The sequence below is a fragment of the Zootoca vivipara genome, chromosome 3, assembly GCF_965207765.1.
Source record: "Zootoca vivipara chromosome 3, rZooViv2.hap1.1, whole genome shotgun sequence".
In the NCBI taxonomy this organism is placed as follows: domain Eukaryota; kingdom Metazoa; phylum Chordata; class Lepidosauria; order Squamata; family Lacertidae; genus Zootoca; species Zootoca vivipara.
In genome coordinates this window covers 111988080-112009245 of record NC_142586.1, presented here as the reverse complement: position 1 = coordinate 112009245, position 21166 = coordinate 111988080, and the positions used below count along the sequence as shown (strand labels likewise).

The window sequence follows — 21166 nt, the reverse complement described above, 5'->3', positions numbered from 1 at the left end:
CACTAGTTTGTTAAGTGTGCTGAGAGTTGTGATGAGATAAGTAACTATCCAACCTTCAGAAGACATCTGAAGGCAGACCTGAATAGAGAAGTTTTTTATGTTCAATGTTTTATTATGTTTTACATATGTTGGAAGCTGCCCAGAGTGGCTGGGGCAACCCAGTCAAATGGGCAGGGTATTATTATTATTATTATTATTATTATTATTATTATTATTATTAGATAGGACGTCCCTATTTTCATCGGAGAAAAAGTGATGCTTACATGCACATGATCAGAGATGATGGGAGTGGTAGGTATCGTGTTGTCCATCCCTACCTTAGCCAGACAAACTTTGGAAAAGTAGCTGGTCCCTTAGGTAAACTCATAGAATCGTAGAGTTGGAAGGGACCACAAGGGTCATCTAGTCCAACCTCCAGCAATGCAGGATTATTTTGACTGATGTGGGGTTCAAACCCGCAACCCTGAGGTTAAGAATCTCATGCGCTACTGATTGGGTCATCCTAGGACACACCATGAAGAAATCTCCTCCACAAACTACTTCTCCAAAACACAGAGGCACCAATAAAATAGCTGCTAGGATACATGCTGTTTTAATTCACATGGACAATTCAATACAGAATCAGCTCCATTAAAAGCACAAAAGCACAGAAAATCAGGAGAAGGGATTGCGGGGCAAAATAAGCTGGGTCTATGAGGGTTCAAGCCATGGAATTAATGCTGGAATCCGCTGTGAGTAGCCGTGGCATTATCTGGAGCAAAGAGAAAAACACTGTCAGATTTCACAGTCTTCTACAGTATGTGGAATTGTGTAGATAATAAAGATTTAAAAACTTAATGCAAACAAATCAAAACCAGAAGCACATACTTAAATATAAAGCAAGGGTGTGGAAACACATAGTTATTTGATTTAAATCAGAGGTCGAGAACCTGTGGCCCTCCAGATATTGTTGAACTCAACTCCACCTCCCATTGGCCCCAACATAAGAAATTGTCAAAGGTGATGGAGATCTGTAGGCTGAGGACATCTGGAGAAGCACATATCAGCATCTAGGGTTGCCAGACTCAATAGAGGACAGGACTTCTGTGCCTTTAATTGCCCTGCTCTCTTTTGAGTCTGGAAACCTTAAAGAGAAACCAGCAGACCCTTTGTTTAATTTCCAAGCAAAGGGTCTGCTGATTTCTCTTTAAGGTTTCCAGACTCAAAAGAGAGCAGGGAAATTAAAGGCACAGAAGTCCTGTCCTCTGTTGAGTCTGGCAACCCTATCAGCATCTCCTGATTTGAATAACTTCTGGGCGAGGTAATTTGCGTGGACAGGCGGAGTCCCCCAAACCCCATGCGACCCCTGAGCAGAATAATGGCGCAAGACAACGTGCTATGGGATTAAAAATTGGCCACAACTTTATTGAGATTCAGATGTAGGGAGACCTTGGCTCAGGCATTGGGCGTTATCCTCTCCCAGGCCCCAGCCAGGGTTCTGGGAGGCTTCGGGGTTATCCAGAATGTATGGGGGTTTAGGGCTGGCTCTGGAGAACATATGTTCAAGCAGAGAGAGCCCGCCCCCCATTCGCCGCCGCTGAAAGGGAGGGGGAACAATGTCAACTTCTTGGCATGGACAACTTCTGAGCAAGGTAATTTGTCACTTCCTCATTAAAAATACAGAATAGCTAGAAATATACCAGTCATTATACCAGTCATTTTTATCCCCACCCCTCCTTGAAATCTAATATCAATGTTAACAAGACAATGGATTTGTTAATTGGGGTGGATATTGATGGCTAAAAAAAAGCTTCCCTGTGGTTCTGTTCTTCTTCCTCTTGCTGTTATTTAGTAAGAGTGAAATCAGTTCATTTAAACTATTTACTTCCACTACCCTTCAGACAGCCCATAACTATGACCCAAAAAAGCTAGATGTATGCAGCGGCAGAGCAAGCTCCCGGGCACCTGGTGCAGCATGCCCGGGGGCAGGGTGAAACAGCCCCCGGGGTGGGGTGGGGCAGAACCGCGCTGTTCTGCTGGTCGCCTGCTGCCTCCCCCCCCCAGCTGTAGGATGGCTAAGGCCCTGTGTGAGGCACAACGGTCCTATGGGCGGTGGCGGCGCACGCCACGGGGCCTCACTTCCAAAGGAGTTAGTTCTTCTGCTTCCAGTCGCTTCAGACTGCACAATATTTGATATCTTCAACATCTGTTACAGGCACAAGAACACACCAAGCTATATAGAGAGGCTTATAGAGAGAGAACCAAAAGACAAGACAATGTTGACAATAGTACAAAGAATCCTTACCCCTTATTTGCAGCAACGTACATAACGTGCACACTCTCCAATTTGTCTTGTATGGTGTGGGCAAGAATGGTGGCAGCTGCCATGGGCACGGTAACATTCAGCATGTGTCTTTGGCCGCGCGAGTGCTATAACCAAAAGGAATAAAAGAACGGCATTTTCATCACCACTCCAGCTAATAGCAGACTCAGCTGGTGAGTGCCAACAGGACAGTAGCCAAAATAATAGAAGGGGCCACAGCTGGCTGGCCAGAAAACTGAACAGGGGTACACCAGCCTGTAACATGTGGGTGCAAGCCCCACATCTTCCCTCTCATACTGAACTTGGGTGACCCCTTCCCTATTGGAAACCACCACCACCCCAAACACAGGAATGGTTTAAGCCAAGGGTAGGCAAACTAAGGCCCGGGGGCTGGATCCGGCCCAATCGCCTTCTAAATCCGACCCGCGGACGGTCCTGGAATCAGTGTGTTTTTACATGAGTAGAATGTGTCCTTTTATTTAAAATGCATCTCTGGGTTACTTGTGGGGCATAGGAATTCTTTCATATATATTTTTCAAAATATAGTCCAGCCCCCCACAAGGTCTGAGGGACAGTGGACCAGCCCCCTGCTGAAAAAGTTTGCTGACCCCTGGACTCAGGGGACTTTTCAGCAACACACACATATGCAGATTAGATTTTTTTTTCCTAATAAGAAAACAATAACCTGAAGATCACTTAAGCAACTTGAAAGATAAGGTGGTACATGTTACACCAATCCCATACCTTCCAACATTTCTCCGATGCAAATAGGGATGTCTTATTCCATAATGGTAATTTCACTATTTAGACCCCACACATCTTACTGGGTTGCCCCAGCCACTCTGGGCGGCTTCCAACGTACATAAAGACATAATAAAACATTAAACATTTTTTTAAAAAAAACCAAAACACTTTCCTGTACAGGTTTACTTGTTTTTATCCTGTATTTTATTCTGTGAACCACCCTGAGATCTTATGACGAAGGGCAGTATGTAAATCAAATCAATCAAATCAGTCAATCAAAGCACTACACTCTGGGTGGTTTACAGAACTAGGAAAATGCAAGATTTGTCTTATGCACAATGGTAAAAGAGTGGGAATTTATTAACTGTAAGGCATGCTTGCACTTGAGAATGTTGATCTCCTGGGACTGTCCTCATGGGAGGGAGGACCCAGGTGGCGCTGTGGGTTAAACCACAGAGTCTATGGCTTGCTGATCAGAAGGTCAGCGGTTCAAATCCCTGCGACAGGGTGAGCTCCCGTTGCAAGGTCCCAGCTCCTACCAAACTAGCAGTTTGAAAGCACGTCAAAGTGCAAGTAGATAAATAGGAATCGCTCTGGCGGGAAGGTAAATGGCGTTTCCGTGTGCTGCTCTGGTTCGCCAGAAGCAGCTTTGTCATGCTGGCCACATGACCCGGAAGCTGTCTGCGGACAAACGCCGGCTCCCTCAGCCTATAGAGCAAGATGAGCACCACAACCCCAGAGTCGGACATGACTGGACCTGATGGTCAGGGGGCCCCTTTACCTTTATCTAAGACATGGAAATATTACTTACCGGCCTGGTTCCTATAGAGCAGGTACAGGCAATCTATGGGTCTCCAGTTGTTTCTGGCCTATCCCAACCTCCCACCCTCCCGGACTGGGCTGTGGCTATGCCAACTGAGCCTGATGGGACTTGGAGTCCCAAGATACCTAGGAGCCCATTGCTGGCCCACCATGCAGCAGAGCATGGAAGCAGCAGCTACATACCCTCCCGAAGTCCACATTCGGGGATCATCAATTGAAAACTCACCTGGAGCAGCCATCAGCACGAAGAAGAGAACAGCTGTAAGGAAGGCAAAGATCTTCATGACTGGATGTGGTGTCAGGAGACGGCAGGATGGAGAGGTGCCGGAAAGGTCCTTGTATTTATAGGGCAAAGGGGAGTGTATGACATCATGGTACGTGGATCTTGTGGGTGCTGCTTGCCGTCTTCCTTCAATCTAATGATGGTATCATTATGCAAGCATATCCCTAGATACTTGGGAAAGTATTTATGGGGAACGCATAGCCCCAATACAACAGCCAGTTATTGACATTAAATGTAGTTATCTATCCTCATGCACGAAAACAATATTTAAAAAAAATCCTTTAATTACATGTAATTATCTTGATAGATTATGGAGATGAGGCAGCAATAGTTGGGTGCCACCTCCACTCCCTGCTGAGCAGCAGCAAGTTTCCAAGGAGTTCCAGGCACTCACCCAGGGTCTATGGTCCTTCGGGAAACTGAGATACGGCAGAGACTGTATTCCACCACTGACCTGCAGTCCCACCATCTAACAAAGGTATGTGTGGGAAGCAGGAGCCATTTCAGCCTAAAGTCCATTTCTCCTGATTCTGCCCCATAATCGTAAATTGGGGGCAACCATCTTTTTCTCTCTACACAGGAAATGGTGGCATGGCATAAACGGTGGCCATTTCCAGAGAGGTTTGTTGTTGTTTTTGTGTGCACACACACACACAAATATTTTGCCAATCCCCACAAGCACCTCCCTTTCCATCTGCTCCAAGCAGATCGAAATTTCATCTTCTCCATGTTGATATTTGGATTGGAAGCTTCTCAGTTTATGCACCTGAGCTGTGTAAGGTCCCATTCATGTTGGCATTGTAATAATAATAATAATAATAATAATAATAATAAATATTTTTATTTATACCCCGCCCTTCCCGGTTCAGAAACCCAGGCTCAGGGCGGCTAACAACAAATTTAAAATGCTTAATAAAAGCAGCATAAAATACAGTATAAAAGCATGGATAACAATAAAATTCAAAGTTCAAAAATCAATTTGGGGGAAATCCATCCAATAAACATTAGATAGTCACCAGGGCTAGCTGGCTGAATTAGACCTACTTGGGACAGCGAGGAGGCCAGGGGAGAATTAGCTGTGGGGTCCCAGAGCGGGTAATCGTCATAAAAAGGGGAGGGGAGGGAAGGGGAGGGAAATAAAAGATCAGGCTGAGTTCAAATTAAAGGCCAGGCAGAATAGCTCTGTCTTAAAGGCCCAGCGGAAGGAAGTTAAATCCTGTAGGGCCCTAGTCGCATGGGAGAGAGCATTCCACCAGGTCGGAGCCATCACTGAAAAGGCCCTGGCCCTGGAGGAGGATAGCCTGACTTCCTTAGGGCCCGAGACCTCTAAACTATGGTTATTCATGGACCTTAAGGTCCTCTTAGGGCACACCAGGAGAGGCGTTCCCGTAAATACGAGGGCCCTAAGCCACAAAACCAGCACCTTGAACCTGACCCTATACTCCACCGGGAGCCAGTGCAACTGGTAAAGCACTGGGTGAATATGCTCCCATGGCAGGGACCCCGTGAGGAGCCTCGCTGCAGCATTCTGTACCCACTGGAGTTTCTGGGACAGTTTCAAGGGCAGCCCCATGTAGAGAGAATTACAGTAGTCAAGCCTGGAGGTGACCATCGCATGGATCACTGTGGCCAGGTCGGAGCGGGAGAGGTAAGGGACCAACTGCTTAATGCTGCAAAGATGGAAAAATTGTAGCAGCAGCATTAATAGTAGCAGCAGTAACAACATCAGCAGTTCTCATCCACATGAGATAACAAGTGGTTAACATCTTGTTAGCCTTTAATTTTTAAAAGCAGGCGTAGATGAGTTGTGACCATCATTTCAGACTCTGAGCAAACCTTTCAATGCAAGCTTCCCAATAGCCCCTTTACCTGGTCATCACCTGTGCTAAGCATAGCTTTCCATCACCAGCAGCCAGTAACCACAAGGAACACTTGCCAAAGAACCTGCTTTTCTTCTCTTTTGTAGCCCAAAGGGATGTAAAGATTCACCTTAAGCAGAACAACTGGTAACATTTTGGTTGGTTGCTTAACCAAATCAGAAATTGGACTGGATCGTGTTTCTTCCCCACCCCCAGGGGAGATCTCTTGTCACCCACTCCCTGTTCTTGGGGGGGGGGCATCATCCCCATCTCCCCCACAACTCCCCCCCCACTACAACATTGTGCAAAGGATGGGAGGGAGGACTAAATCGATCGATTTTGGTTTCTTTCCCCTTCCCTCCAGCTGACCCATTGATTCAACAACCATGCAGATTTGCTTGCACAAAGCAGAGTTTAGAGCAGGCATCCCCAAACTTCAGCCCTCCAGATGTTTTGGACTATAATTCCCATCATCCCTGACCACTGGTCCTGTTAGCTAGGGATCACGGGAGTTGTAGGCCAAAACATCTGGAGTGCTGCAGTTTGGGGGTGCCTGGTTTAGAGTATTGGCCACTCCACATTGGCTTGGTTTTGTTTTCTGTTTTTGCAGATATATCCTGCAACATGTCAATAGTTCATTAGCGTTGGGTTTATACTAGACCATCCATGCATCATTCCACTTCATACTTCCTGAATGTTGCTTCATTTCTGCTTCCCCCCCCCCCACACACACACACCTTTGCAGGGAGGCATGTGCCACACCCTGCTCCCCTGGGAAGAAAAAGCAAGGTGGTTTCTCCCAAAGAGGAGGAGCATGGGCTCCACATGAGGCATTTTGTTCTATGGGGAGATGTGGACACCAGACTATTTAAGCCTCTCCACCCTGCATTCGCCCTTCTTCTTGTGACAGCCACTCTCCTGTTCTAGCTGTATGGGCTTTGCTAATGGCCTTTGGCGGTGGGGGGGGGATTTTGGGGAGGGACACCAATCAGCCTATGTCTCCCCTTGTTTTCCCAACTTTGCACTGTTGTCTATATGACTGGAGTGGTGCTTAAGAATTTGGCTTATTGACATTCCGTCTGGGTGGCTGGGTAATTTAAGAAACTATCAGATTAATATCTGAGCCGGATGTTATCACCTTCCAGTGATACTTGCTTACAGAATCACTCCTTCATGAGAACACCTCCCTGGAACATTTGCATAACCTCCAACGTTCCTCAGGTCAAAATAGGGAGGGTATGCTATCCCTTTGATGCCTGTGTTTCTGCCTCTGCTCCACCCCAGGCATTCTCACTCGCCCCTCCAACGGACTCTCATTGACCCCCCTTTTTTCAGCCCCCCCAGCCCCTCCCCACAGAGTATTTCCTTTTTTTAAAAAAATAATTTTTATTAAATTTTATACTTAACCACAACTACAACAAAACATGCACAATACAAAAAACACATAGATCAAATACACACGAACACTAAAAAAATTGTCTCTATTTCACTTTTCATAAACATTGACATGTGGACTTCCCCTACCTCCCCCCCCCTTCAGATTTTCATTTTAAAACCTTATTTAACAGTTTTCATTTTATTTTCATTTTATTTTCACCATTCTATTTCCATACACTTTAACCTAATATTTATATACTATCCATTTTTTTTTTATTAATTCTCTTTTAATTCTCCTTTCCCATCCCTTCTGCTCCCCAACCCCTAGGACTCCTCCTGCCACGAGGAGTCTCCCAGAGTCGAAAGGCGAATAGAGATGGTTCTTTTTCCGATTGAGCTCTTCCACCCTCCCCGTTCCCCCCCCACCTCAGGATCCCCCCCTGCCACCAAGGGATCCCAGTGCGTGGGCGACAGCCAGGAGGGGAAGAACCACCCAACCATCCCCAATTAACAATTCCTCTTTTACAATTATATTTCTAATATTCCCATTTCCACCATATTTCTCATTTCTAACTTTATTTATCTTTTTTTTCTTCCCTTGGCTAAATTTTCTTCCAAGAATATCCCTAATTTCCAATATTCCTTTTTCCTTTTATCCCATTTTCGTTTTTAAATCTTTTCACCCTCCATTATACCTCCACCTCCCCAGTTCATGACAATTCCCTTCCAGATCAGAGAGCTCCAAGTTTTAACAGACCAGTTTCAAACCATTTTATCCATCCTTATAACTCAAAACCTCCTTTTTCCCTCATCCCACTCCCTTTCTGCAATGTTTTGCAACCCAGTAATCCCTGCTTCCCCCCTGTTTCTGTCCTCTTCTTTGCATATTGTATTCCTTGTGGGTATTCTGTTCCTCAAAACAATATTGTTCTCCCCTCTGCAAGAGAGGGATAATCCAGAACCAAACTTGTTGAAACTTTTTCTTCATGGTGTGCTTCCTCCTGTTCTTTGGTAGCATTGTCATTAAGTTCATTATCTTTAATATCTTGCTCCACTGTTCTCTTATATATATATCCTCTTTCTGAAGAAGTTGATTCATTTCTTCAATTTGCAAATCATTCTTAAGCATTCCAATTTTAAGTTCCCACAGGAGTTTCAAAACATTTTCTTGGAATCCAGGTGCATAGTCTTTTGTTGACATTTTCAAGTCCTTTCAAGGACAATATGTAGCTAGAAAAACAGGAAGTGGTTGCTACTTATGTCTCCATTAATATTTTCTCAGAGCTGGCTGCCATGTATCCTCTCAAAATCTTGCTACTTTCAGTTCTATGAAACTGTTTCAAAAGAATTGAGAGCTGTTACAAATCTTAATGATTCACTGTCAGTTTTCATACTTATTTCAGCTCTCCCTCTGTTATAAACGTAGGAGTCACAAAAAAGTCACAGACAATCAGTTCATTCCTTTCCTTTATGGCGTCACAATAGGCTCTCTGTTCCCCACAGAGTATTTCCTACCAGAGGGATGGCAAGTGCCACCCCCAGTATACCAACGGGGCACAGACCACGTGCCCTCCACCCCTCGGAGAAACCCCCTTAATCCTGGTTTTATTTTATTTTATTCTTCCGTAGATTTACAAGAAGAAAAGAACACATGGAAAAAACAATAAATTAATAGAAATTCGTTCCCTCTCCCCAATCTCTCTTCTCCCCCAATCTTATACAGTATCCAACATTAATGTCTCGCACCGAATGTAACTGATCTTGTTGAAAAGACATGAAAATAGAGGTGATGCATGCGCTTCTGTAACCCAAAAACATCTTTAATAAAAATTATTTATTTAGAGAGAGATGGAGAGAGAGAGAGAGAGAGAGAGAGAGAGAGAGAGAGAGAGAGAGAGAGAGAGAGAGACCAATGCATAAATTTTCAAATGGGGCAAGATTGGACACAGACACAAAAAAGCGTTTTTTGTTTTTGATGATGACTCCCAAAATAGGGACATTCCGGGGTCAAATCAGAAGCTGGGAGGGTAGGTTTTATAATCCCGGCACACCCTGAAAAATCAGGACACTTGGAGGGTATGCATTTGTGGTATGGAAAGTAAGAGGATTTAAGCAAGAAGCCACAGGGCATGCACTGATTGGAAAGAACAAAGCATTTCCCCCTTATATTTTAGTGGACGTGAACAGCCCTGAAATCAGGGTCACATACAGTATAATTGCCCTGATACCACCCTCAGCACCATGAATTCATAATTAAAAGGACACCCAAATAGTCTGATAACCTGGTCTTGCTTGAGTTTTCATTCTGATTTATTAGCAGAGTGGTTGTATGACAATGAGCTTTCATATCCTGTGTTCATCCTGATTTGCTGAATGAAATCTTTACTCCTCTTCCTGTAAGTCACTTGTTCATCCCGGACTCTTAAACGCCTTTCCAGTTGAACATGTTTTGTTCTTCATTTACTGAAACTCCAGAATGTACCAGGAAGCTACGGCTGTTAAGGGCCATGTCATTAATGCGTGCATTATTTAGGCCATATGGGTATGGTGATGTCCTATCCGGTTGGTTGGTTCCAGCTGTCAGTGGCACAGTGGGTGGGAGCTCAGTCCCAATATTTGCATGTTCACTGGAATAGGCTCCAGGAGTCTAGGCAACTGAAGACACCCTGCCGTGTACACATTGTACCCCCTGCACCACAACATACCTCATTCCTTGCTAGGGATTGAATGCTGGGCAGCATCTTCAGGCCACCGAAACTGGGAAATCATGGCATCGAGATTTTTATGAAGTCAGAGGCCTTTATTCCCCTCAAAGCGTCTCAAGAGCTCATCACAGCAAGTCTACAAATGGTCTGCTGCGAAAGTAGACTACACAAACGTGCATAATTCGCACAAACGTGCATTATTCGCACATTAGTGGGGGGAAATTTTGCGAGAATGTGCATACAAGGCAAAAAAAATGTGTACAAAAATTCATCTGTTAGGAGAAACACAAAAATGTACAAATCTTCATGAAGATTTTTTTAAAGGCAAATATATGCAGAAATGCGACAAACCAAACTTAAAATGCAACTAAGAGAAAATGAAATTGGCAAATACATACCGGCACATCCCTAGGCTTAGCTATAGTCTGAGTTATGTTAGGGCATGGGAACTAATTCTTATAAGTGGAAATCGATGTTGAGGATGAAATGTTAGGTAAGTCATACAGATGTGCGTGGCTGCTTGGGCTTTAATTAGAAGATTATGGCATTAGACTTTGCTTCTGTCAGGCAAGGAAACAAGATACACAGAAGGGAAAAACATGGATCTCTCTCCTCCCTCCATTGAAATGCTCAACCTGCCCTTGAATGCATTTGATGGGATGGTTTCAAAATCATAATCATTTCACCATGGGAGGATATGCCAGGAAAGTGAGCATTGCTTTGCATATTTGGAAATCAAGCTGGAGAAAAACAACACCCTGCAAACCTTCAGGCTATATCGAAAGTGACACGATGGCCAAAAACAATTACAATGTGAAACTTTATGGAATAATTCAAAACATAAAGATTAACAAACTAAAGTCTCTGAAAGTCTCTGAAAGTACTGAATGAATCACGGTGCCAGACTTTACCTGGCGGAGAACAAGCTGGGAAGCTTTGTAATCGGCAATGTCCAGTTCTGATGTCCAACTCTGAACTCTACTGAACAGTGTTTCCAGATAGCAACTACTGTTTCATTGAATTCTTCACCAGCCAATTAGTTCAACAAACACTTGTAAGTAGAAAGATATGTAATTTCTTCATAAACTGAAAATAAAATGTTCAAACGATGACCTCACATGCACAACAACAACTTCAAATAGCGTGGAAATTATAAACTGTAACATAAAAAGGTTACATACCCAATCTTTTTTCGAATAGATGTAATATACATGAGAATGGAAAATACTCTGGAACAGTGCTCATGCGATTATGTTACAAACAACACTTTTGGAAAAATATAAATAGCTGACCCCAGGTGTTACTAATAACAAGGAAACTGAGTTTAAAGATACAGTACAAAGTAACAACAAAGATACAGATAATCAAATAAAACAATTGAGGTCTAATTCAGAAACAAGTCCCCCTGGATGAATGGTTTTAAACATAAAGATAAAACGGGTTTCTTGTTGCTGTAACTGTTGCTCATAATCTTTTCTGATACCAATTGTACTCTGATTCACCCATAAAACTATAAATAATAAATCCATGTCTGAATGATTATGAGAAACAAAATGTTCTAACAGAGGTAGTCTATGCAACTGGAGATACCCTGCCATGTACACATTGTACCCCCCCCCCCGGACCACAACACAAATACAGTGGTACCTCGGTTTAAGTACACAATTGGTTCTGGAAGTCCATACTTTACCTGAAGTGTACTTAACCTGAAGCGAACTTTCCCATTGAAAGTAATGGAAAGTGGATTAATCCATTCCAGACAGTCCGTGGAGTACTTAAAGTGAAGCGTACTTAACCTGAAGCAAACTTTCCCATTGAAAGTAATGGAAAGTGGATTAATCCGTTCCAGACGGGTCCGAGGAGTACTCAACCTGAAGCGTACTTAACCCGAAGTATGAGTGTAATTGGTTCTGGAAGTCCGTACTTTACCTGAAGCGTACTTAACCTGAAGCAAACTTTCCTATTGAAACAAAATACAATACTTCCTATTGAAAGTAATGGAAAGTGGATTAATCCATTCCAGACAGGTCCGTGGAGTACTTAAACTGAACGTATTCAAACCAAAGCGTACTTAAACCGAGGTATGACTGTACATACATCCCTAGGCTTAGCTATAGTCTGAGTTACGATAGAGCATGGGAATTAATTCTTATAAGTGGAAATCGATGTTGAGGATGAAATGTTAGGTGAGTCATACGGATGTGTACGGCTGCTTGGGCTTTAATTAGAAGATTATGGCATTAGACTTTGCTTCTGTCAGGCAGGGAAACAAGATACACAGGAGGGGAAAACATGAATCGCTCTCCTCCCTCCATTGAAATGCTCAACCTGCCCTTGAATGCATTTGATGGGATGGTTTCAAAATCATAATCATTTCACCGCGGGAGGATATGCCAGGAAAGTGAGCATTGCTTTGCATATTTGGAAATCAAGCTGAAGAAAAACAACGCCCTGCAAACCTTCAGGCTATGACTGAACCATTGTGCCAGGAAATTTCTCTGGAGCAGGGCAGTGTCTATTTACTATTACATTCTAATGGATTGTTGAATATTCCTTTATTTGATAGAAGTTGTTTATTTCAAAGTTATGCTTTTATTAAGACTTCTTTGAATTCGATCAGATCGTTATCAGGTGATCTTTGCTGTCTATTTTGTTGTTTTTTCAACTTCAGAATCGCCTTCTGTATAGCAATATAGAAAGGTGGCATACAAATTTAAAGTGAAATGAAAGCAAGTTTGCAGATGACACCAAATTGGGAGGGGTGGCTAATACCCCAGAGGACAGGATCACACTTCAAAATGACCTCAACAGATTAGACAACTGGGCCAAAGCAAACAAGATGAATTTTAACAAGGAGAAATGTAAAGTACTACACTTGGGCAAAAAAATGAAAGGTACAAATACAGGATGGGAGACACCTGGCTTGAGAGCAGTACATGTGAAAAGCATCTAGGAGTCTTGATAGACCACAAACTTGACATGAGTCAGCAGTGTGATGCAGCAGCTAAAAAAGCCAATGCAATTCTGGGCTGCATCAATAGGAGTATAGCATCTAGATCAAGGGAAGTAATAGTACCACTGTATTCTGCTCTGGTCAGACCTCACCTGGAGTACTGTGTTCAGTTCTGGGCACCACAGTTCAAGAAGGATACAGACAAGCTGGAACGTGTCCAGAAGAGGGCAAGCAAAATGGTCCAAGGCCTGGAAACGATGCCTTATGAGGAACGGCTTAGGGAGCTGGGTATGTTTAGCCTGGAGAATAGAAGGTTAAGGGGTGATATGATAGCCATGTTCAAATATATAAAAGGATGTCACGTAGTGGAGGAAGAAAGATTGTTTTCTGCTGCTCCAGAGAAGCGGACATGGAGCAATGGATTCAAACTACAAGAAAGAAGATTCCACCTAAACATTAGGAAGAACTTCCTGACAGTAAGAGCTGTTCGGCAGTGGAATTTGCTACCAAGGAGTGTGGTGGAGTCTCCCTCTTTGGAGGTCTTTAAGCAGAGGCTTGGCAGGCATATGTCAAGAATGCTTTGATGGTGTTTCCTCCTTGGCAGGGGGAAGTATAGGGCTGGGAAGCTTCTACTGGGGTGTGGTTTGTGATTTGGAAAGGATTCATAAGGAAGTTACAGCCCAAAGACAACATCCTGTTATCTAGATATTACATGTAATTACCTGGAAGAGGTAGCAGGTGGTGATGCCTTACGTCCTAGTTGATCTTACAATTAGTTCAGTACTGCCTAGTTGGACTGAAATCAGCGGTCCAGATTTCCACACAGGAGACTTCTCAGACCCTACCTGCAGAAACCAGGGACTGAATTTAAGACCTTTCCCCTGTGCAACGAATGTACCCCACCACTGACCCACCATCAAATAAAGGTGTGGTTGGGGCAGCAAGCATGAGCTATTTCAGCCTAATCTGCCCCATAATGGTACAGGGGGAAACCAGCATTTTCTCTCCACAACTGGTGGCATTGCATAAACTGCTACCATTTCCAGATAGTTTTTTGCTAAAAACATTTTCTTGACCCCAGCAAGCAGCTGCTCCAAGCAGCTACAAATCTCTTCTTCCCCATGTTGACATTTAGATTGGAAGTTTCTCAAGTTATGGACCCACCATGCTTATGGGCAAGCATAGGCAAACTCGGCCCTCCAGATGTTTTGAAACTACAGTGGTACCTCGCAAGACGAATGCCCTGCAAGATGAATTTTTCGCAAGATGAATGCATCTTGAGATCTGATGGTGACTCGCAAGACGAATTCAATTTGCGAAAAATTTGTCTTGCGAATCGCGGTTTCCCATAGGAATGCATTGAAATTTAATTAATGCGTTCCTATGGGCAAAAAAAAAGAAATTTCAATGCATTCCTATGGGAAACCGCGAATCGCAAGATGAATTTTTCGAAAAACGAATTGACTTGCGGAACGAATTAAATTCATCTTGCGAGGTACCACTGTACAATTCCCATCATCCCTGAACATTGTTTCCTAGGGATGATGGGAGCTGTAGTCCCAACACATTGGAGGGCAAAGTTTGCCTATGCCTGCTTCTGAGCTTTGCAAGACACCACCATGTAAGCAATAGCAGCGGTAGCAGCAGCAGCAGAGGAAGCCGCTTGGGCACCTGGGGCTGTGCGCCCAGGGGCAGGGTGAGGGCAGGGCGCACTGCAGGGTCTTCAGAGTGCCTGCCTCCTCCCACTCACCTGCCCTACAGCTGGGGGGGAGGCAGCAGGCGGGCCGTTTGCGCAGCGTGGAGCCTGGACACGCCCAAACCACCATGCGCGTGGCTCAGACAGCTGCAGCCTCTGTGGTGAGTGCCGCCCGGCATTTTGTCACCCCCCTCAGTGGTGGCACTCGGGGCACCCCGCCCCCACCGCACCCCCTTCCTCCGCCCCTGGGTAGCAATAGTCGTAACAATAACAAAAAGAAAAACATTTTTATCCATATGATAAGGATAGCACCTTGTTTGCCTTTTTTAAAAACGTGCCTAGATGAATGATTACAATCATTTCAAACTCTGAACAAGACATTCAATGCAAGCTTCCAAATAGCCACTTATCTGGTCAACAGCACCCAGTGGCCATGAGTAACACTTGCAAACTGCTACTTTTCTTCTCTTTGAGAGTCCAAAAACCTTGGAAGATTCACCTTATGCAGAAAAACTAGTACAGTCATAGCTCGTGTTGCGTCCGCTTCATGTTGCGTCTTTTCAGGTTGCGTCCCGCAGCAACCCAGAAGTACCGGAATGGGTTACTTCTGGATTTTGCCACTCACGCATGCGCAGAAATTCTAAATCGTGCTTCGCGCATGCGCAGAAATTCTAAATCTCGCCATGAACCTGCACAGACACGGCGCTTCAAGTTGCGGGCTTTTCACATTACAAACGGACCTCCGGAATGGATCCTGTCAGTAACATGAGATACCACTGTAACATGTTTTGCAGGCCTTGGTTGATTCTTTAACCCCTTCCTTTTGGTGAGAATTCCAACAGTATCATTACTTGGTTTTGGCTTTTTCGGATGACAGGACATTTGAAATCTATGGCATTTTTATAAAATTGCTTTTTCTTTTCTTTCTTTTTTGCAAATATGCAGGCAGCACATAAGTGGAGGCAAACAGCAGGCATTCCCACAAGGCAAAAGATCCACTACCTCACACTGGGTGCAAACATTCCTTCACTTGGGGGTACAAATCTGGTTTGGCCAAGATTTTAATGCGCATCTACCTGATTCAGAAACAATATCCCACCAAAATACAGCAGTTTTTCTGCCTTGACCTGAATTTTGTGATGCTTTTCATCAGCCAAGCAATGTCTACAAAAAATTATTATACAGCCAAACCTCGGCTCCTGGATGCTCTGGTTTTCAAACGCTTTTTCAAAACCGAAAGTCTGACGCAGCTTTTGCTTGAGTACAGGAAGCTCTTGCAACGAATCTTGCAAACAGTTAAACCGAGAAGAGAATTATTCAGCAGCATTGGGCAAACAAATACATCCAAGAGTATTAAAATCCAAGAGTATTAAAATACATCCAAGAGTATTAAAAGAACTGACAGAGGTGATTTCAGAACCACTGGCAATAATGTTTGAAAATTCCTGGAGAACAGGCAAAGTTCCAGCAGACTGGAGGAGGGCAAATGTTGTCCCTATTTTCAAAAAGGGGGAAAGAGAGGACCCAAACAATTACCGCCCAGTCAGCCTGACATCAATACCAGGAAAGATTCTAGAACAGGTCATTAAGCAAATGGTCTGTGAGCACCTAGAAAGAAATGCTGTGATCACTAAAAGTCAGCATGGGTTTCTGAAAAATAAGTCATGTCAGACTAATCTGATCTCATTTTTTGACAGAATTACAAGCCTGGTAGATGAAGGGAACACTGTGGATGTAGCCTATCTTGATTTCAGCAAGGCCTTTGACAAGGTGCCCCATGATATTCTTGTAAAGAAGCTGGTAAAATGTTGGCTACACAATGCTACCATTCAGTGGATTTGTAACTGGCTGACTGACCGAACCCAAAGGGTGCTCATCAATGGCTCCTCCTCATCCTGGAGAGTAGTTACTAGTGGGGTGCCACAGGGTTCTGTCTTGGGCCCAGTCTTATTCAACATGTTTATCAATGACTTGGAAGATGGGCTTGAGGGCATCCTGAGCAACTTTGCAGACGACACCAAATTGGGAGGGGTGGCTAATACCCCAGAGCAGGGGTTCCCAACAAAATTTTCTCGAGGACCCCTCATCGAGCCGCTATTGTGACAAGGACCCCCATTAATTCCTAATCCTAAAATTAAAAAGTGAGAGCCAAATTAAAAGTAAAAGTAAAAGTAAAACCGATTTCCAAGTAATCAGAGCTATATTTTCTAATTTTTCCAGTAAGCTTAGTCACTGACTTACTTGCTTGAACATCAAATGCATTATCTTCCTCTTCATCTGTAGGCCTTTGTCGTTTTAACGAACCACTTTAATACCAACTGTGGCATCAAATAGAGGGGTGGGGGTGTTGAATAAACTCAAGGGCTGTCTGTGTTTTTTTATTATTAAGGGTTTTCTTGGTTTACAAAGAAATGTGCAATGTCTCTCTTAGCATTTTTACAAATCAGTTTCATTTGTTGAGACATTGGTGAGGAGAGGGGAAGGAAAGTAGATGGGGGGGAGGGTGGGGTGGGGTGATAATGTTTCTATTTTGCTTAATAAGTAAAAACATTATCACTGTGTTGACGTGAAGTCTGGGAAACTTTCCCACTGCCCTAATCAGCCCACCATCTTTTGATCTCTCTCTCTCTCTCTCTCTCTCTCTCTCTCTCTCTCACACACACACACACACACACACACACACACACACACACGAAGCTGAGGTGCAGAGCTCTGCCGGCGTGATCTTTTGAGAGAGAGATCTCTCTCACGTTAAAGCAGCTGAGCTGCAGAGGTCTGCCAGGACGCTTCCCCAATGCCCCAATCAGTGTGATCTTTTGAGAGATACAGTATTTGCAAACACTCCTCCCCCACCCCGTGCTCCTCTTCTGCCGCCGCCTGCCCTTTTTTCAACCCAAGGGGGGGAGGGAAAGAGGGAGAGAGAGAGAGAAAGGCTGCCTCTGAGCGATGTGCGCGTGCGGGGCTCCAAGCAGAGGGAGACGGCTGACTGAGGGACGTTTCTCCCTCCGTGCTTTCCTGGCTGCTGCTGCTGCTGCTTTTTTTTTTGCTTTACAGCCAGCGGAGTAAACTCCCTTGGTCGAGTTTAGGAGCTCCGCGCCGCCATCTTGCCTCGCCGGAAGTCCCAGTCTTGCGGACCCCTCTGGCATAGCTCGCGGACCCCTGGGGGTCCGCGGACCACCAGTTGGGAACCACTGCCCCAGAGGACAGGATCACACTTCAAAATGACCTTAACAGATTAGACAACTGGGGCAAAGCAAACAAGATGAATTTTAACAAGGAGAAATGTAAAGTACTACACTTGGGCAAAAAAAAATGAAAGGCACAAATACAGGATGGGAGATACCTGGCTTGAGAGCAGTACATGTGAAAAGGATCTAGGAGTCTTGGTAGACTACAAACTTGACATGAGTCAACAGTGTGATGCAGCAGCTAAAAAAGCCAATGCAATTCTGGGCTGCATCAATAGGAGTATCGCATCTAGATCAAGGGAAGTAATAGTACCACTGTATTCTGCTCTGGTCAGACCTCACCTGGAATACTGTGTCCAGTTCTGGGCACCACAGTTCAAGAAGGATACTGACAAGCTGGAACGTGTCCAGAGGAGGGCAACCAAAATGGTCAAAGGCCTGGAAATGATGCCTTATGAGGAACGGCTTAGGGAGCTGGGTATGTTTAGCCTGGAGAAGAGAAGGTTAAGGGGTGATATGATAGCCATGTTCAAATATATAAAAGGATGTCATATAGGGGAGGGAGAAAGGTTGTTTTCTGCTGCTCCAGAGAAGCGGACACAGAGCAATGGATTCAAACTACAAGAAAGAAGATTCCACCTAACATTAGGAAGAACTTCCTGACAGTAAGAGCTGTTTGACAGTGGAATTTGCTGCTAAGGAGTGTGGTGGAGTCTCCTTCTTTGGAGGTCTTTAAGCGGAGGCTTGACAGCCATCTGTCAGGAATGCTTTGATGGTGTTTCCTGCTTGGCAGGGGGTTGGACTGGATGGCCCTTGTAGTCTCTTCCAACTCTATGATTCTATGATTCTATGAATCGGAAGACGTTCCTCAGTTGTCGAATATTTCAGATGCCAAACGGACTTCCGGAACAGCTTACATTCGACAACTGAGGTTTGACTTTATTACAGAAAAATGTAAATACAAATTCATATATTGGGGACAACAACACTTAACAATGCATAAATGATTGGGTCATATTTGCAAAGCCTTTCCTTCGACTGGCAATCGATTTCAGCCACGTGCTGTGTCTGTTGACAGAGCAGCATTTTTTAAAAAATAAAAAAAATATTAAACAAATTTAACAGAACAAATTATCAGTCAGTATAGCCAATTACATTTCCCTTTTTTTTTCCTCCCCTCCCTCCCCCTCCCACCCTCCCGAGACTTCCCTCAGCTCCCCCCTCTAGTTTAATTGCACATGTTATTCTCTGCATGTTGTAAAATTGTACATATCTCTACTTTGTCTAGCCTATGTTCTCCTAATAAATTGTGGGTGTTGGTTCAAAACCTGCCAAGGAGTCCAAGTTCTTTTGTTGTCTTTTTAAATAGTTTGTAAAAAAAAAAATCCCATTTTTCTTTAAAATCACGATTGTCCTTCTTTTTAAGATAAGATATCTTTATTGTCATTGTCCCCTTGCAGGAACAACGAAATTACTCAGTTGCTACATCCACTCAGATAAAGCATTCCGCATAATCCAAAATTACAAAACCTAATTAAAAACATTAAATATAATACAAATAACAAGTAAAATAAGATGACTTCAAAGTCAAGGCTTTCCATTTAAGGCCAAAATCGCTCTAGAGAAGAAACTGTTCCTGAGACGGCTCGTTCTTGCCTGCATAGTTCTATATCTCCGTCCCCATGGCAGGAGTTTGTGTGTTACCTTTTCCAGTTCCACACAACTCATCATTTTTTTCTACCATTGTTCTTTCATTGGGACTTCCTCATTCTTCCATCCTTCTGCTAACAAGACTCTTGCCACTGTTGTGGCATACAGAGCAGATATTTTGCTGGTTTCAAAACACTGCTTCACATTGCTTCTGGGAAGGAAGCGTGAGATATCTGCAGGGATGCAAATCTGTTATGAGAATCAGGCACACCTAAGATTGATCAACGGCTTCCTGTCATGCCTGATCAGTACACAGCAAGTGGGTGGAATCTATTGCCCATTGAAGGAAAGGCTTTGCAATTATGACCCCATTGCTTATGAGAGTTTTCCCCAAACTGGCGACTTCCAGATATCTTGGATTGCATCTGCCCTCATCCTTGACCATTGGCAATACTGACCAGGGTTGATCTGGCAGTTATCACACTGGGGAAGGCTGCCTTAGGGAAGGCGAAGGATGGCTGAATCTCTCAATTTCATTTCTCTCAGTTTCTTATTTTTTTCCAGTTTTAAGTTTCTACTCACCACATTTCTGAATCTATTTGTGGCTTCTTCTTTAAATGGAAAATGTCCTCATGAAGATTCACCAATATTTTAGTGCAAATTTCTCCCCATATATCTACACCGTTCTGTGTGCAATTTTGCTGACACAAACATTTTTACAAGCAATATATCCTATAATAATGCATGTTTACATGCCATTTTCACCAATACTATATACTGTATACGCATGTTTCTGAAAGTGGGGATCAGGTAGGTCTGCATCAAAATCCTGACCAAACAAGATTTGTACCCCAGCTGAAGAAATGGTTGTTTTCGTCCAATGTGGGGTGGGTGGGGCTGAGAGACTTCAAAGAAGTGTGACTAGCCCAAGGTCACCCAGCAGCTGCATGTGGAGGAGCGGGGAAGTGAATTTTACAAAAATGCCAATGTCAACTCACCCAATTGGATCAGAACTGTCCTGGAAATTGGGTCCTCCCTAACAAGAGGGCACATGTTGCAGTGCAACCTGGCAACCAGACCCTGTGTTGTGGGTGGGAATGTTTGGATGACCGCAACACCCTATTGGATGCCCCTCGGTCCTGGGTGCAATTTGACCAATGGGAGGTCAGCTAGAACGATCGAGGGACCTCTATTTAAGCCCATGCACGTGTCCCTGAGCTTCCTCTTTTGGGCTCAGTGCATCGGAACACTCACCCACCTCTCCCTATATTTAGGGTTTGCGCTTGACCTTGCTATGCCGTCGTGTGTCGTCTGTCGTTGGGACAGGGGCCCGGCAGGAATTTCCCCCACTTGGCTGATTGGCTGGTGCCACTTGGGTTTCGCCTGCCACGTAGCAAATCGTCACAACTCGTAAGGTTGCAGATAGGCTCTGGTTCAGGTGATAGCAGTGGCAGAGCGCTCTGGCCAACCCTATATAATGGGTATTCCACTAAAGGAATCCACGGACTCACTGGTTGGTCTTCCCTGTGAGGGGTTGTGCCCTGAGCCTGAGTCCAGAGGACATCTGGGTGGAGGACTAGCAGGGCT

General features: G+C 44.2%; 1 long non-coding RNA gene across 1 annotated transcript; it reads right to left on the bottom strand.

The window, feature by feature from the left end:
• Positions 1-576: 576 nt before the first annotated feature.
• On the bottom strand, positions 577-4255 carry LOC118079538 (uncharacterized). The gene is made up of 3 exons (XR_004691845.3): positions 4095-4255; positions 2285-2409; positions 577-751 (listed from the first exon to the last, which is right to left on the bottom strand). It is a non-coding gene; the product is annotated as an uncharacterized LOC118079538 (long non-coding RNA).
• Positions 4256-21166: the final 16911 nt, after the last annotated feature.